Source organism: Camellia sinensis, chromosome 2, assembly GCF_055761805.1.
Source record: "Camellia sinensis isolate YWXY chromosome 2, ASM5576180v1, whole genome shotgun sequence".
Lineage (NCBI taxonomy): Eukaryota > Viridiplantae > Streptophyta > Magnoliopsida > Ericales > Theaceae > Camellia > Camellia sinensis.
Window position 1 is genome coordinate 52,353,649 of NC_138962.1, and position 6,218 is coordinate 52,359,866.

The window sequence follows — 6,218 nt, forward strand, 5'->3', positions numbered from 1 at the left end:
AAGCAAGCCTTTTTCCCTCATAATCTTTCTTCTCCTTTTCATAGTCCATGGTTTGATACTGTATTTGTGAGCTTTGGCGAAAAATGGGTCATTCCATTTGTGGGTTTTGCATTTTATAGGTTTGTGGTTCACACATTGGTAATGTTGGGTTCTCGCTGATTTTGGGTTCTTTTTTATTAATGGGTTTTGCAGTGAAGGGATTGATTTCAAATGGGTATTTCTTGAATTTCTGATATCTATCCTTAGCTTGGTCTGATGTGTTGTTGTGGTCGTTGTTGTTTATGATATGAGTCCGATTCTTTGGAGATTAAAGGAGCAGTGTATTTGGGGCTCTGGCTAGCATTTTATGTTTCTAGCATTGGAGCTCTGATTCATTCGTTGTTTTTTAAATATGTCTTTTTGGTTGACAATTTGTGTCTGGGTTTGAGGGTTCTGCAATGCCTCACAGAATTGGAGGGCTTTTCGCATTATATAAGGCTGATTTGAACTCATGATGCCCAAGTCACTAGAGAGCAACCATATCGCTACTCCATGAATAAGCAACTTGTACTATAACAAGGTTCTTGGTAGATCATACTAAAGGAATGGGTTACCAAAGACCAAATCTCATACTAAAATGCAAGAGTTTACACATGAATGTCTCCACTCAATGAACTTGACAGTTGTCCACTACAGGTTGCTAACATAAATGACTAAACTGACAAGCATTTTTTATCCAATTTATTTGTCTTATTCCCAGACTTACACCAGCTTTAGTGCATCAATGAACCAGGTCCAGGTATATTAATGGACAATGGTAATGAGAACTGCAATGAGGAAGTAGGTACTAAATTCAATAATGACAATTGCTAAAATTAAGCAGGTAGATCATCTATATAGCAATTAGCAATTAGTCTATATAGCAATTGTTGATAAGCAGGCATATGCCTCGGGTAGGGTAGCCAGGGTAATAAGGCTCCCATAGCTCTGTTCACCCTGATAATTTCATTTTGTGGTTATTATTGTCTGCTTTAGCATATTACATTAGTTGGAAAGGGACTCTTTAGCATTCAAAATCATTTTATTTGTCATGACGTAAAGAGACTCTTTGGCATCCAAAATCATTTTATTTGTCATGACGTACTGTAAATATTCATTCACTTCACACAGTTTTTAGTCTTTATTGTCTTTCATGTTGCAAAGAGTATTATGTATATAGACACAAGTGGTCAGTGATATGTAGATTGTAAATGACCAAGTTTGACAAAATGTCCAATTAATTTTGCAATTTTCTTGTTTACTGGTTGCCCTTGTGGTTGTTGCTTGAATTGTTATATGCTTAAGATGATGAGTGTGACTAAAGCCAAATAGGTAATAATTACTACACTTTTTTTTTTGGTTTTTGATATATGAAATTACAGATTGTGAGAATAGAGTATGTGCATTCTAAAGGATTTTTGCATCGAGACATCAAACCGGATAACTTCCTCATGGGTCTTGGCAGAAAAACAAATCAGGTAATGGCCATTGCTGTATACTCTTCTTTGACATCTAGCATGCATGGATTGTCATAATATCTGTTTTCGTTGTGATTCCTTCATTTTAGATATATTATCGTCATAATCTCAATCTTGTCATGTTGATTAGGTATATATTATTGATTTTGGATTGGCAAAAAGATATCGTGACCCTACCACAAGCCGCCATATTCCTTACAGGTATACTTCTGATAACCAAGTTCATGCTTAAATATCATGGTTCTTTGGTGTTCTATCCTTTTTGTTTTGGACATTGTATGTTGTTTATTTGTTTAGTTGTCTATGTTTCATGCAATCTATTTTTGTTTAAATACTTGGGTCAGAGGTTCCATAAATTGTTTATTCTTAATTTTTATATTGGCTCACTTATTTCAAAGACATCCTTGTACCTGCTGCTTATGCATTAGGGACTGGTAACTCTTGCTTCGTCTGGGATAAATCTGCCTCCTTCCCCTGTTTTCTTTTATAAATAATGGATGTTTTAAGAGTGAACATCTTTCTTAGTAGAGCAATCTGGAAAAAGAATAAGTATGGTGATTTCTCCACATTTTTGACTAGGAATAGTGACCATCACAAGAATCTATATATACATATATATACCCACCACAAACAGACGGATATTTTGTTGTGCCAATATATCTGAAACGACAAATAGATGACACAAGAGCACTGTTTAACTCTCTATCTCTTTGTTCTTTCCTCCCATTATATGTGTAAGAGTTCCTGATGCATCTTTCCTTCCATTATATGTGTAAGAGTTCCTGATGCATGCTTGGCTTATGTTCACAACTGAAAATATGGGCCCACTGTTCATTGCCTTTTGCATTAAACCTGAATTTGTTGCTTGCTTTTGAGAATCCTTGTCCACGTTGCTGTAGGATAATAATTTTAAGTTCTAAAATTAAGAAAAATGACAAATTGCCTATTCAGGCTTTTATGTTGGTGACATTGACAATATGAATTGAACAATTGCTTTTGTCTAGTTACTCAAGGTAAATATGAACCAAATTGTGTGCTCTACATCCTTGATACTTAAGTTGTGATTGCTTCCATTGAAAGTGCGTACCTGTTTTTAGGTCAGCAACTCAATTTTTCAAAGAATCCTGCTATAGTGTCAAAATTGTGAACAATTGTAATAATCAGTCAATGAAATGACTAAGCCTTTAATATTCACAGCCTGACCAACACTACATTTTGTCTAGTTAGTCTTAATGTTTTGAGCCTTCGTAAAAACTTGCCAAATTATTGTATCTGGAGGAGGTTGCTCTGTTGGCTCAGCAACTCTCCACCTGGGTATGACATGAACACTCTGGCTTGGCATGTTTTCCTCACTAAAATCCCCCTTATGCTTCTTGGACATCAACTTACTTTTATTTTAACTCATGGTACAAAAATAAGTAACATGGTAAGTTGGCTGGCTTCAATGGAGAAGTGTTGACTGGGCATAAATTAGTGTGAATGTGTCTTTGTTGTATGATTCACTTGTTCTACCTTGTCTGGCAGGCTTTGACTTCGATTATGTATTTGACTGGACCATTCTAAAGTACCAGAATACACAGAGAAGTTGGGAAAAGTGGATCAAAAGTTCATGAACCAGACGAGCACCCTCCCCAACATATTTCTTAACAAGTTCACGAAGCTAAATTGTACGAGACTACTTGGCAGTATAAGCATTTTTTGGAGGATTAAATATTTTTTGATGGATGTGTATGGATAACAAATATTAGTAGTTTTATTTGTTGATAGCTGCGCATAGATAACAAATAGTTATGTTTCAAATTGTTATGCTAGATGGATGTGACTTGTGAATGAAAACTTAGAATAGTTGTATTGTGTCGAATGTTAATGAATTATGTATTATGTCGAATGTTAATAATTCAGTTAATTTGAATGATGCTTTAAAATTATAGGTTTATTATGGATTGAATGAATTATTAGGAATTACAGGTATATTGTTTTCCTACTTTGGCGACCAATTTATTAGTCGCGACAAATAAATAATTTTTTTTCTCAAAAAATGACAATTGCCGACCAAGAGTTTTGGTCGCAAAAAATACATCTATTGCCGACCAAAATAGCTCTTGGTCGTGGAAACTCACTTTTGCCGACTAAACTTTTTGGTCGCAAAATGTGACAATTGGCGACCAAACTTTTTGGTCGCGAAATGTGATAATTGGCGACCAAACTTTTTGGTTGCGAAATGTGACAATTGGCGACTAAGAAATTTGGTTGGGAAAATATCACTTTTCGCGACCAAAGTGTTTTAGCAACAAAATGAATTAGTCACGGTAATTTAATATTTAGCGACCAAAAATTTAATCGGCAAATCCAACTTTTGCCGACCAACCAAAATTTTGGTCGCGAATTACTTTTGCCGACCCTCAATTGGCGACCAAAGTAGCGACCAAAAAATTTGGTCGCGGATAACTTTTGCCGACAAAAAATAGACTTTTAGCGACCAATTTTTTTGTTGCCAAAAGTGTTAATTCTTGTAGTGGATGAAGCCTCAATGGGGTGTGCATTGTTGGGTAAACTCAATTTTTTTGGCAAGAAAAAAACAAAAAAAGAAAAGGAATTAAAATAAAATTTATTGATTTTTTTTAAATTTTAAATATATTAAATACCTGAGAAATTAGTGGATTGTACAATAGTTGGGAAGGCAAAAGTACCGACTGTTAGTGTAATGATGGATAGCTAATGTCAAGCACAATAATAAGGCGTGTAATATCCTAAAAGTTTATAAATAAATCTAATGTGTCATTATCATTATGTTTACACCTTGTCATGAATGTTTTCATGAATTTAATGAAATGATATTTTGGATTAAAAAAAAAAATTAGAAGAAATGGTTCTGACCTTTATTTTTTATTTTTTGTGTAGAGTCTTGTTTTGGGTACGTACTTTGTTATATCTTTGAACTTGTAGAATGCAAAGGGGAGGAAAGTATGGACTTTCGGCGTTGTTTTGCTGTGACAGCATATCCCATATCTGCGTGTATATATATATGGGATAAATTATAATTTCCACTCTTCATTTTACATTAAATTTGATTTTTAATCTCTTATTTTTTAATTGTAACAATCAATTTTTATAATTTTAATCAAGTTATAATGTGATAATTTTTAAATGTCTTAATGGAAAATATCAGGGGTCTCTGAAGATAAAATTGTAAATTTTTCAATGTTTTACTGATTCTATATTTTTTCAATATATTTCTGTATTTATTATATTTACTAAATTTAACTACTGGCCATTCGTGTTGTGATAGATTTAGAAAATATATAGAAGAAATTAAAATCATTTTTTTTTCTCCAAAAATTATTCATGTTATAGTCACACGACAATTTTTGTTAAGAAGTTTAATACCAATCCAAAAGAGGGGTCACATTATAATTTGATAAAACTGTGTAGAGTTAAATATTATAATTAAAAAAAACAAAAAACAAAATGAGATTTAATATTGTGGATAGTGAAATTATCTCCACATGGAAATGACAAGATGATGTGCTCACTCCTTTGATCTACAAGAAAAACTAAAATCAGAGATCACTCCCAGCCTAGGTAGGTCGGGAAAACTCTTCGACAATCTCAGTATAATGATCGGTCATTCTAGGGAAGAGAAAATGAATGTATTAGATGAATTTTTTTGGGTTACATTCAGTACAACATATAAGAGTTTTATAGAATAATTTTTTTGGTCTCTAAAAGAATAAATTTTATTAATTTAAGTAATTGTAAAGATAGTTACTAAAATGTCATCTCAAAAAGTCAAAAAATAAGCTTTTAGGGACAAATTTTTTAAAACGTCGCTAATAAATGTACTTTTAGAGACAAAATAATTTGATCTAATTTTTTTTTTTAAAAAAGTTTTTGAAACAATTTTTTATCACAAAAGATTAGTAATTCATCACTAAATATCTATTTTTGTCATTAAAAATAAAATAATAATATTTTTTGACGAAAAAAATATTTTATTTCTAAATTTTTATCTTTAAAATCTTAATTTCTTGTGGTGATTGGTCTATTTAGGCTTAACCTTATATTTGTACCCTCCACAGATATAAAGGGCATGCTAATGATAGCTTATTTGGATTATCAAACAAATTAAAATTAAAATTAAAATCTTAATATAACTTAACATATTTTTTATGCGTTTGAAACATTGTTTTCTACTTCTTTTACCATTAAAGACAAATCAATTAGACTTAATTTAGTTGATCGCCATGTTTTTTTTAAAATTTAATTCTAAAGAGGTTATGGGTTCAATTATCTTTGAAGGAGTTGAATTAAGAAAGTACAAATATTTAGACCCTTTTATTAAAGGTGGAGAGATTTTTTTTCATAATTATTAATTTGACAACTAACATTTGCCGAAGATGGAGAAGGAAAAAAAAAAAAAAAAAAAAAAAAACTAGCGCTTTTGTTAAGAGTTATTCTACTAGCCCAGAAGATGGAGCACCGAACAAACCCATGTGGCTGATCAGGTTAGCCAAGTGTCGTCACGTGGTTTCTCACTATTTGGACCAAGTACAACAACATTTTATCTGACAGGAACTTTGTTTAGTATTTTTTTTCAAAGATAGTGTCAAATTTTTTAAAAAAATTTCATCTAAGTGTAAAAGAATAAAAAAAGTTTTAAAAAAAAAGTACTACAGATTTTTTTTTTCTTTAATGTAATTTTTTTAACACTTTTTTTTTTTT

General features: G+C 31.8%; 1 long non-coding RNA gene across 1 annotated transcript; it reads left to right on the plus strand.

The window, feature by feature from the left end:
• The first annotated feature begins 750 nt into the window (after positions 1-750).
• On the plus strand, positions 751-3,382 carry LOC145819551 (uncharacterized). The gene is made up of 3 exons (XR_014360308.1): positions 751-1,496; positions 1,627-1,697; positions 3,021-3,382. It is a non-coding gene; the product is annotated as an uncharacterized LOC145819551 (long non-coding RNA).
• The last annotated feature ends 2,836 nt before the right edge of the window (positions 3,383-6,218 follow it).